Source organism: Aedes aegypti, unplaced genomic scaffold (assembly GCF_002204515.2).
Source record: "Aedes aegypti strain LVP_AGWG unplaced genomic scaffold, AaegL5.0 Primary Assembly AGWG_AaegL5_hic_scaff_19_PBJ_arrow, whole genome shotgun sequence".
Lineage (NCBI taxonomy): Eukaryota > Metazoa > Arthropoda > Insecta > Diptera > Culicidae > Aedes > Aedes aegypti.
The window spans coordinates 1-13,269 of record NW_018735489.1 but is presented as its reverse complement, the minus strand read 5'-3'; positions in this window follow the sequence as shown (position 1 = coordinate 13,269).

Genomic DNA, 13,269 nt, shown 5'->3' with positions numbered 1-13,269 from the left:
GGACTTACGAAATCATCGACATAGGGAGAGATATCGAGATGTAGAACATCGAGATGTGGAGAGTCGACCCAGTAAACACAAACTCGTATACGATAGCGCATAGAGTGCAATTGTGGAGGCGATATACCTACATGCGCCATAAGGCTGCATGCAAGATGTACGTATATCGCCTCCACATTTGTACTCTTATATCACATCATTTATGACGGTGTGTTTACTGGGGACTGTATGGTAAAACTAAACGTGTTGAGTTTTAGAAGCATTAGGAGAAAGTTTACGATTTGACAGATAGCCTTCAGATTTGTTGGAACGAATCGAATTTGTTACACGTAAAAGTTGATGAGTGGTCAAATGTACACGTACTTTTCTTTTTAATAAAAAATGAATTTTCATTTATGTGGGCCATCATTCTGTTTTTTAAATGACTATTTAAAAAAGTTTACTGATGGAGATAGCTTACAGGATAGTCTCAATGGACGATAGCAACAAGCTTAAGCAGTCCCAAGTAACACCAAGCATTATAACATTGTACGTATTCTACAGCATATCAACAATACTGATGCGACATTGCTTGTATTCAACAAATTTCAAGAGCTGTCAAGCAAAAGAGCATTAATGCTACATTACAAAGGTATCAATGCACTAATATTACTTTAGAGTGATTCCAAGCAACAGCACCAAAATTTGGTAAATTTTTAATTCATTTTTTTCTATTGAGCTGAAACTTTGCACAGATTTACAGTTCCATCTAAATCGTCATTTTCCGATATCAAATCTTCAAGTTGAGTCACGACTAACTTTTCAAAAGGGTGTATGTGAAAATGGTTCAAAAATATTCAAAAAGCTGCACAGCAAAAACGGTTCGTTCGATTGTTAGACAACTAAAGAAACAAAGTTAGACGACTAAATAAAGATTCCAAAAAAATACACACAGTAAAAAAAAATTTTTTTTGCATTAAAAAACATATTTTTTGACACAAAAACTCAAATATCTCAAAACCCTATCGGAATACCAACGTAATTTTTTGAGGGAAAACGGTCCATTATATTAGCTATCTACCATAAAAATTTGGTGATGGTAAACTAATAAACAAAAAAGTTATGACATTTCAAACATGTCGCAATTTTCACATTTAGTAGAAAAAAAAATTTTTTTTCGGTGTAAATTATTACGGGAACCGCAGTTTGTTGTTGATTTTATTGTTAAGGGCCTTGCGTGAATTAAACAAGTCGTTTTCATGTATTCATTAGTATTATGTATATTATATGTATAAATATTATGTATATGTATAAATATTATATGTATATGTATATATGTATAAATTAAAATGAATTAACAGATTACACGAAAATACAATTTTTTTTACCAGGATATTTTTTTTAAGAGTATGATCGATGAGTTTCTAAATGTTATATATAAACTTTAAAAGTTTTGGATTTGGGTATGCATTATGAGATCATGAAAACATTTTATTAATACTTATTTATTTATTTATTGTTATTTAATTTTTTTACAATATCGAACACTTTTGCATCATTATCAGTACAGTTCGAGTATAGTTTTGCTTTAATTTTATTTTCTGACAATGGAATGAAACAGTGAAATTTTTGGGTTCCTTGGATCGTTTTCGCGTTATTATATTGCTCGCTGAGCTCTGATGCCGTTAATTCGTACTCTTCAATAGTAGTAAAACAAAATGATAATTTTGTTAAATCTTCTTCTTTTCTGCGATTCGCCCAATCAAATAGTTCTTTTGCAGTTTTAATTGGATGCTCACGTTCTTTGGCTAAACTTGCTCTTGTGGCCATGCGCTTTATGGTTCCTCCAATAGCATCACAAGGACCTTTGCCATGTGACGTAGCAAAGAAATGCCATTCTGCATCAATTCCGTACTTTGATTTAAATTGACATAGGCTCGAAAAATTCTTACGGTTTTTGTACTGCGATGCTGCTCCATCAGACATGAAATATATCTTTCTGATTTCTTTATCCTTATCAACGCGTAAAAAGTTAATCATTTTGGCAATGAACAAATTTACAGATACTGAGTCGTGTCTTAAATCTTCGGAAATTACAATAAAACTAAAATGTTCAATTTGCGTACTTCCATTGAAATAAATAACGAATGGATGAATTGTAGCTTGTTGTACGTTCCAGTGATGGGACTGCACTTCATCTTGCAATACAAAGCTATAGTTTTCAGAAAAATCACAAATGACTAAAAATTCACCATCTTGTAATGTATTTTTCGTATTTTTTAAAAAGCGGGATTGCTCTGTTTTAATAAAGTCGTGAGGAATTAAACTTTCTAATTTCAAGCAAAAAAATGACACAAACTCATCTACAGGTTTTACAATAGTTTCTAGGTCACACCTCTCCGTGGTCACCCATTGCTCAAATGATAACTGATCAATATAATTTTCTTCAAACTCAGCGAATAAAGTATTTTCCAATGATGAAGAATCTGGACAATCCGAACAAGATCGTAGATAGCAATTTGATGTTGTATTTTCACACAAAAGACTACCAGTTAACATTTTAATATCCTTTGATAAATTGACTCTTTTCAAACTATGTAAGATTATGTTAATATTTTCGTGTGTTGTGCACACACAAACATTATGTGTTCCTGAATTGGATAGAAGCTTGCATTGCCTTGGACGAAGGCTTGCAAATGAGGAAAAACCTACCTTAATATTTTCGTTAATTTCCTTGGAGCGTGTATACGCTTCTTTCAAAGTAGTCATCATTAATCGTTTTTGGATTGCTTGACGCTTTCCATCTTTTTTTACAGATACATAATCTTTTTGGCCAGGCATAGCTCTACTTACTTCATCGTCTTCAAAATATTGAATTATTTTTTCTTTTGTCTCATCTGTTAATGAAGTACTCGACCTAGCATTTTTGGTTGCAAGACAGTTATTTTTGAATTGTTTTGCCTCTTTTGCTGTATTTCTATTGGTTTTGAACTCATCAATGGCGTCTTGAATAGACCACGAGCTTGGCAGCATCGACAAAATCAATATTTTTTCTTTCCTTGTCGTGGCTAGATTCGAGAACCTTTCCTTCATATTCATAATTACCTCATCGTAGTCTGTATTTTCCACATCCTCAGGTCATAATTTGAAGAGGTTTCTTCGTACAGCTTCGTTTATTTCACGGTATTTTTTCTCGGGATAATTGACGTAACCCATCTTCGTCCATTTAATCGGAGTCACTTTTATTCCAGCTATCCCTTCGTTGAAGCGTTCGATGTTGACCTTCTGGATGCACTCATCTTCTGATTGATTTGTTGAAACAGATGTCGTTGATGGTACCGTGGCAAGACTATCTGCACTTGGTACTTCTGGTAACTCCTCAGTTGTTGTCGGTGCATCTAGTAATTCCTCAGTTGTTGTTGTTTTCGAACTTCCTGCAACCTGATCCACCGATGATGTACAGATTGCCCGTTTGTCAACGTTTAAACGGCAGGACGTACAAATGCGTAAATTTGTATTCAATGTAGACATTGGAGCATAACCAGCCGCTTTCAGTTTATCTATGGTGCTTTCGGTGAGATTTCGTAGCTCTTTCGAACACTTTTTTTCTGCAAACGGCCTGCAACAGTTGAGAAAGCGACTACTCATGTTGCTCGTTAGATTTTAATAAACAAAATCACTTTTAAGTGTTTACTGACTAGTTTGGTGTCGTTTGCTTGACTGAAGAAAAATTTTACAATTAAATCTTTTATAACCATAGTGGTAGTATATTTTTAGCTTTTTCGTGAGTATGTTCATTGTATGTACCTATCATGTTTTTGATGTTGTTGAAGTTACTCGCTTTCTCCCAAATATGATTAACAAAGTCTATTCTCTACCAAGGCGGGTCTATACCCAGGTGTAATCAAATTTTAACTTTGTGGAGAAAACCAGCGCCGAGAAAACCGACCTGCTTTACGTATACTAGATCACCTGGGTATAGACCCGCCTTGTTCTCTACGAGGTAAACTTTTTGCAGGTAACCTAGTCGTATACCTGTATAGAAAACTTTTTTTTGTAGCTTTTGTCTTCAATGTTAGATTTCTTATAGGTTTCTTTTATCAAAAGGTTTCAACACTATTGAGAGAATTTTTCTTCAGTTACGTACAATAAAAAATATGACACTATCAAGACTTTAGATCACAACACTGGATCGCGTCTAACTTTCTAATAGATGCTATAATAGTTATGAATAATTAAATAAAATATCATGAAAACAACTTGTTAACCTCATGTGGTACCCTTAACAAAAAATTCAGCAACAAACTGCGGTCCTAAAAAAAATAAACAATGAAAAAAAAAATTTCACTAAGTGTCAAATTTGTGAAATATTTGAAATGTCATAACTTTTTTGTTTATTGGCTTACCATCACCAAATTTTTATGGTAGATAGCTAATATAAAGGACCGTTTTCCCTCAAAAAATTACGTTGGTATTCCGATAGGGTTATATTTGAGTTATTTGAGTTTTTGTGACAAAAATGATGTTTTTTAATGCAAAAAAAAAAAAAATTTACTGTGTGTATTTTTTTTTTGGAATCTTTATTTATTTGTCTAACTTTGTTTCTTTTTTTTTGTTTCGTTTTTGCTGTGCAGCTTTTTGAATATTTTTGAACCATTTTCACATACACCCTTTTGAAAAGTTAGTCGTGACTCAACTTGAAGATTTGATATCGGAAAATGACGATTTAGATGGAACTGAAAAACTGTGCAAAGTTTCAGATATTTTTTAAATGGTCGATCAGAATCGACTTGCATGCCTCCGTGGAATCCCTCTACTGTGTTATCTCTTTTGGCATACGAGATATTCAACGACACCCCCAAAGTGATGAAATCCCATAAGCCCTGGGTCTCCTATAACGTGTTTTATAGGAGTGAGCGTAATAAGAGTGCACGTTATAGGAATGCATTTAATAGGAGACCCGACTGTATAGAGCATTCTGCTTCTCCTTCAGCTTTCACCACCCTTCATCTTCATTGGAAACCACAGCTCGTCGTCTGCAGTTTGCCACAACATTCCCAACACTCGATCACTGCTTTCCGTCGCACTTAGGTATAGGTTCTTAGTCGCTTTCGGTTCTTCTTCAAACAATCCATGTAGAACAGCGGCACTATTCGATAGCCAATTTCTTAGTTTGAATCCTCCTTCTTGGTGTATGGAACGAACTTCACGTGACACCCGTTCTGCTTCTTCTACACTCTCGTTGCTACCGAGATAGTCATCCACGTAGTTGTTTTCCAAAATTTCTTCGGCTGCTTGTGGATAGAGAACAGCGAACTCTTCAGCGTTCTTGTTTTTGAAGTATAGTGCCGAAGCCGGCGAACACGTGGAGCCAAAGGTTAACACCCATCACGTAGATTTCATCTGCTGATATTCCCATCTTGTACTACCGAAACCGTGTTAGAACAGCTGTAAGCGACGTCAGTTGATCCGACCATTTGATTAGCATGGAGTTCAGAGATATGTTATCTACTTTGGCCGCCGCGTCCCAAATCAATCGAACTTTCCCAGGTTTTCGTAGGTTTGTCACTACACCCAGCACACACGCTTTGGATCTGCTCGCACTAATTCCTCTTCTGTCGCTCTATGTGCGTAGCCTTTCTGCTGGTGCTCTGCTATCTGTTTCTTCAAGTTGGCTGCTAACTCTGGCACGTTTGTCTTCTTCTGATTCCAGCATTACTGGTGGTGTGACCCCTGCATCTTCCATCGCAAAGTAATCTTTCACTACGTTACGCAGCTCCTGATCGCTAGACCATTCACAGGTGTGATAGTTTAGCGAATGCGATGCCTAATTACCACGGCCGCCGAAAATGCTTCATCCTAGCCTGGTCTTCACCGCAATAGGTTCGCTTTTCTTCCCTTCTTGAACTTGCTGCGGGACCGTTAATCTCGCATTGTTGACAGTTATCAGAAGGCGTGGAACGGCTCTGTTGTAACTGACAATCGGAAAACCTTGAAGATAGTGGTAACGTTGAGACAGTTCTTCATAGTCGAGACTCTGCTCAGGCAAAGTGAGCTCCTTCACGGTGTGAATGTCATTGAGCTGAAATTGTTACTTTGAAATTGAAAAATTGCCCACTCCTCTGACTGTGACTTTAACTTGCTTCGACTCAGGCTCGACTCGAGTGACGTTCCCAGTCCATTTCAGGCACAGAGGGGTCTCCCAAACATCGATGCCCAACAACTCTCGAAGAGCGATAGATCGGAGCCATCATCCAGAAAGGCGAAGGTTTCGATGGTGGCTAACGGATCGGAAATGATTATTGGAATGATGCGGAACAAAAGAGAATGCTTGGTTTGTCGGTGCATATGATTCTGCATGGTCGACACTTGAGTACGTTGTCCTTGAGAGCTGGATCGGTTGGAATGTAGCAGCGGATGGTGACGATATCGACATCCGTCAATTACGCAGTGAGTCGCATTCTTGCATCTTCTTCTCCTGTGTCCGTTGAGGCAACTCTGGCACAGCCCATTAGTTTGCGCGAACTTCCATCGATTGTTATTGTATACGCCTTGAACACAGCTCACTCGGACACACGATGACCGGTCTTCTCGCAGCAAACACAAAATAGTTCCTTTTCTTGCACTGATTGACGAACTGGCTCTGCTCAACTGCTGTGGGCATTTGCATTTCCCTTATGTTTCGATCTTTGCAGACCGCCACTGTTCCCGCCGGCGTACGTTGTAACTCGGCTTACAGCCGTGACGACTCCAAGCATGAAGTCTTCGAACGCTTTTAGGTTGACCACCGCATGTTGTTGCAAATAATCTGCCCACTGCATCTTGGTGTGCGTAGGCAGTTTCTCCACCAACTCCATCAGCAACGTCGGATTGGAAAGGTGTTCCTGCTGTCCAGCAGCTTCCAGATGGTCGCAGAGACTGCATATTGCTATGCCGAAGTCGATGATGGTTTCTAATTTCTCCGCTCATGACGCTGGAACACTACGCACTTTCTGGAGTAGAGCACCAATCAACAAATTTGGTCACCCATACAACAAGCAAAGAGTGCAATCACTTGAGGCACAGATTCAGGGAGAAGTAAACGACTTTTGACAGACTCGTACATGGGCCCCTTCAAACAGCGCTCGAGACGCCCGAGTTTTTCAGCGCTGTTGTACCCACAAGCTAATGAGATATTCATGAGACTGCTGATAAATATCGGCCAATCGGCGGGGTCACCGGAAAACGTCGGTAAATTGCGCGACATTACTTGTCAGGCAGCTAACTGCGAGAGAGAGGGAGTCAATTGATTGGCTATCGGCTGTCCCACGGTGGGGGAACAGTTCCGATGGAAAATACCGGATTTGGCTGTGGCGAAGGGCCAACAGATGGGGGAACGAATCCAAAAGATGCGGTCAGACTTGCCGGCTGAACAGTATTATTTGGCAGTCCCAAAGGCGGGAAAACTAATCGGGTGGATGGTATTGGATTTGCCGTCGACGGTTGGCAAACTCTCGTTCCAGACTGTGGAAGAGCACTTGCACCGAACGGGCGCATATTAATGCCGAATAAGAAATCCGTGGCTGATGGTGCCATGGTTCCAAATTGATTATTTATTTGTTGAAGGGAGTTTTCATTTTCGTGTGGTATGGATAAATCATGAGATGGATCACGAAGTGGCTTACCTTGATGTGCTACGGGAGGAATTTTGGAAGCGACGTTTCCTGATCGCTTGACTACATATTGCTGGTTCGGAACCGTTTTAGGGAATGCGCCGGTGTGCGGCTGCTGACCCTGTCCAACAAGGTTCGGGTTCCGAAGACCGAACAGTTTTGCTGTGGAGTTCCATTGTGGCTTGTTGAAGCCGATCGCTGGACATTCTTCCGCGATTATGCTGTTTTGTTGTAGTTGCTGCATCGTCGAGGTAAATCTCCCCGAAACTGACTCGTCGCGTTAAGTTTCTGTCTACGACAGCATACGCCGATTCTCTAAAGATAGAAGCGGCGCGTTGGATGCCGATGGGCCATCTACGTGAACCGGATTGGTTTTCTCCGAGTCGTTCTGATCGTGCGGTGCATCCTGCAGGGCCAGGAAAACTGCTGCAGGATCTTTTGATTGATCCGTCAACGAAACATCCGGCGCGCCTTTAGACTGCTCTGCACATTTCTGCTGTCACTCCTTCACCGTTTCTTGACTCGTCCTTTTGCTGATCCGGCTCCTGTTGCTCGCTGTTTCCTCCACCTCTTGCAACTCCTCTTTCAGAAGCTTGCACTTTTCAGCGAGGTGGCGTTGATCAATCGTCTGCTGTTCTTCCACCATCTTCTTCTTGAGGGCCAACTTTGCTGCCCTAGCGCTGGACGTTATTGTCCGGGAGGAGACACTTAGCGGCAAGCAGTGGGCGCACGTAAACGATCTATCTGCCACAGAAGCTGTTACATCCGTGCACGACATGTGCCACCACCCATTGCACTGGTTACATTGGACACAATCATCAGCATCTTCAGCAGTGATAATACAGCTGGGCAGTGTTGGCAGCAACAATAAGCGATGTTTGACATTGAAGTCACTTATAACAAAAAATGACTTGTTGCGAGTCGATTTCCGCAACCCAGACAACCAGAATTTGCATAAAAATTTACGCAAAAAGTCGTTTACTTGTGCGAATTACATCACACCCGCTTAACATGGTGAATAAAATTGTATGATTGATGTATTTCCTCGCAAAAACGCTATTTTCTGAGTTCACCACTGCATTTTGTTTCATTCCGTATTAACGTACAAAGGAAGTCGAATCAACCCGTAGCAGCTGTCAAATCAACTTTGTTATCATACACTAAGTCGTAAAAGGTTACAGATTAATTCGTAATATAATCTGTACACTCGCATTGTATGTCAATTTTCATCATATATATATATATATATATATATATATATATATATATATATATATATATATATATATATATATATATATATATATATATATATATATATATATATATATATATATATATATATATATATATATATATATATATATATATATATATATATATATATATATATATATATATATATATATATATATATATATATATATATATATATATATATATATATATATATATACAGGGTGTTTGGTTCCATGTTTTTAATAATTGGAGGGTAGATAGGTCTCCATGAGATATGAAAAAGTGCCCATGGAACATAGGGTCGCAAATCACTGCTAAGTGAGTTATTCACGATTTTAAGATTTTCAACTTGTTCATCTTTGGAACCACATATCTAATTAACTATGCGTCATACATTTAATCTCAGTGCAAGTATCGAAAGCTTATGATCTAATCTATCTTAGTTTCTTGGACGTAATTTTTGTAGAAAATGATTCAAAGGCTCAAATTACGAAAAGTTTGCAAAAGGTGACGGAAAAATCAGCATTTTTCGACGTATTTTTATGAATTTTATTAAAATTATCGTAATTAATGTTAAAAAAATTCTTCTACAAAATATGCATTAACTTGTTAGCTACCAAAGTGTCTTTGAGAGCAAAAGTGTATCTCTTGTAGATTCGTCACAATATCATGTTGAAAGTTGTGCTTCGAAGAGCAAAAAAATCAAAATAAATATCGGCTGATAACTCTATTCGTTCGTCCGTTCGTGTGTTGATGCCTCCGCGAGTGGATGAAGTGCTCGGAAACGACAGATGTCGGTCGTGCCGAAGCGAAGGGGAAATGAAATAGCTTCGCAACATGCGCCATTTTATTCTTCTCTTCGCGGCGTTTGGTTTGCAAACAGACGCATAAATAGATTTAGTGCGGTCGCCGCACGACCACCGCAGTAGCGAAAGTGTGTTCATAAAGACTGATCCCTTTAAATTCCTCGCACTAGTAGCTGAGCTACGGTGCAGAGCAGATGGGGGGTGCGCTTGCGCGTGTAGCGAGGACTCAATTTATGCATTTCTCGCATATGACGTGGAACTTTTGATGCATTTTGAAGAGTTTTAGGTCGTCTATTAATTACATAGAGGTGGACAAGGGAGAGTAGAATTTATGACGTGCCATTCACGCCATTGTAAAAGTACAACACTACCAAGTAAACCTCGCCCGTGATACACAGCACGAGCGAGGTGAATTCTTAGGTTCAATAAAGTAATTTAGGTATCGCACTAATGCTAAGCGTGAACTGTTGGAGCAGCAGGATGAAATATCTCACAAAATTAGTGACCGTCTATCCTACTACAGCTTGGTTTTCTGTATAAGGTTGCTTACAAATTATGTTCAATAGATCAATAATCTCTCAGTTAACTATTTTTATAAAATCAAATAATGGACCTACATAATATTTCATATTATTTTCAGTGTCGTATCCAGAAAATTGCTCAGGGGAGACGAACGACGCAAAAAAGTGGATATTTTTACAAAAATTGGGATGGCTTAAGACGGTTCAACCACATCATTTTGTTTTTCTTTTATCAAGCAAAATAATAGAATAACTGCATAAAATTAAGAATTTCTTTTGAAATTGAGACTTTGGCAGTTTAATAGGTTCTATGTGCAGTCACAACAATTAAAAGTCACAATTTGTAGATCAGTACTTTTCTTAAAAAAAAAGCCTGAAGCCTTGCAATGTTTGTAATATGAAATCAAATATTTTGAAAAAAAAAATCAAATAATTCATCAAATTCCAACATTTTTACTTCATTATTGAAACAATTTATGATAGGTTGAATGAAAACGACACAATTTTATCAAGCAGGTTGATGCGGTTCTTGTACAAGAATAATAAAATATAAATAAACCTTTTGTTATGCTCTAAATCAAATAGTAATCAGATCAGTACCCAAATATTTGTAGTTCAAAATTTCATTTTTCTCTCTCTCTCTCTCTCTGTTGAGTTACTGAGTCTTATTTTTTTTTAAATTTGAATTGAAAACCAAGAGAAGTGTTAATTTTGAACGATAACATTTGAAATATTTGCAGTTTGCTCTAATAGATGGAAAATTAGAAATCAAATTGAATATAATTTAACAATTAAATGTATTAAAATGAACTTAAAACAGTCACAATCACAATTAGAAATTGAAACTCTTTCCAAACTTTAGTCAAGTTTTAATCATCAAGTTAACTGTAACTCTAGCGATGGCAAAATCATTTGAAATTTGACTCATGGAACATATTCAAGGCATAAATGTGTATGATTTTACACGAATTTAATTAAAAAAAATACCTGCTGGAAACCCACCAAAACCCGGAAATATGAGAATATGTCATTTTTTAAACAAAACTAGTTTCATGTTATTTAAAGCTCCCACAGCAATTTACGGAGCTAATGGTTGTCACTATGGCAAGCCTGAAATTTCGTGAAATATCCTTCATCATTTTAGTAACAGAACCTCCGAAATGTCAAGAAGGCGAAAGTGTAAACACGATACGTAGCAAAACATTTTTTGGGATGAACAATATTTCATTAATAGTATGTCTCACTATCAAGAACTTTGGTGATCACTAAGACCTCTCACTAATTTGAATTTCAAATCCAAATGTTTAATTTTAATAATAAAATTCAATTCACATTTTCAAAACTGAATAAGCCAAACATGCTTTTAAGAGCGTTTTTCGTATTTCAAGTAGTTTCACACCAAAAACTCACTCCAAAATCCACTAAGGTGAAGAGGGAGGGAGGGTTGACCCTCAAACACACCCCCTCCCACTGATCACTTGTTTCTGTTTTGTAGACAATATGATCTTAATTTTCTTTCTGGCGTTATGTCGCAACTGAGACAGAGCCCTGCTCCTCAACTTAGTGTACTTATGAGCACTTACATAGTTGTTAAGTGAAAGGTTTTCTCAGTCAAAGTTGCTGTTTTGTATGTGTATATGGGCAGAGGCATATACGTTTTAAATATTTTATTTGGGACAAAGTCCACGAGACCCCTCCCAGCTCTGAAATTCTTTGGAAATGAGCATGTAGCTTAAGGACAGCCATAAAAGCACTGCAATATTAAATAAATGAAAAAAAAAACTCTAGTGGAATTTAATGGTATAGTACTAGATTCGGGTTTTCTTTTATTTATAGGTATTCCACTAAACAGCTCGAAGATTTAATACACAATATTCTTAACCCATATCCGCCCAGCGTCCTAAAAATAGGACAGAAGCCCCGAACGCCCAGCGTCCTATAAATAGGACAGTACTTGTTGTGCAAATATCTTGAAAATAAAGAGGTTTACAAGAAAACTGTCTTCTGCAAAGTTGATCACAGGACTGCTGACTTCCACTTGGTAACTATTTTAATTCAGAATTAACTCACCAGGTGCCGCACAGACGCCAACAAATGTTGCATATAAAAGCAACATATGAAACAACTTTCCGACGTACAAATATTTGCTTTGTTTATATCTCAGTCCAGCGATGAGATACAAAATTGGTGTCTTCGACAAAGTTGAACAACTAAATAATACCTATTTTCATAGAACCTTATAAATTCGGAAAACATTCCCAAGATGGCGCTAGTGAGCAAAAACTTTATTTGCTTATATCTTAGTCCAATTATGAGATACAAAAATGGTGTCTTCGACAAAGTTGCATAGAACCTTATAAATTGGGAAAACACTCCCAAAATGGCGCTAGTGAGCAAAAATTTTATTTGCTTATATCTTAGTCCAGTTATGAGATACAAAAATGGTGTCTTCGACAAAGTTGAACAACTAAATAATACCTACTTGCATAGAACCTTATAAATTCTGAAAACACTCCCAAAATGGCGCTAGTGAGCCAAACCTTTATTTGCTTATATCTTAGTCCAGTTATGAGATACATAAATGGTGTCTTCGACAAAGTTGAACAACTAAATAATACCTATTTGCATAGAACCTTATACAGGGTGATTACTAATTCCTGTCAGTAAAGTAAATGATCGTAGTTAAAAGATGTATGTATGAGTTTTAATTTCCAGTGTACATCCTGTTTTGTACATCTATAAAGTTTGTTTTGACATAGTTAAGATTCAATCTTTTTTCATTTACCATAGTTTTTAGTCATATGTGTTGTTTTAAAGGGAATTCACCTGGCACGCACGTTTTCCACAGATATGTATTTTTGACTAAACTCCGCTGAAAAATTTACCTGATTGAAGCAGCATGTTAGCACAATCTTTTAGACTTACTAGGAAACAGCATAAGACTGATTATGGAAAATTTTAATGAGAAATATATGTCTTTTTTGATTAAAATATATGCTTTTGAATAACGTGCATGTTAAGTGTAATGCTTCTGAGACAACGAATGTGGCTGGAAATTAAGGAAAAAAATAA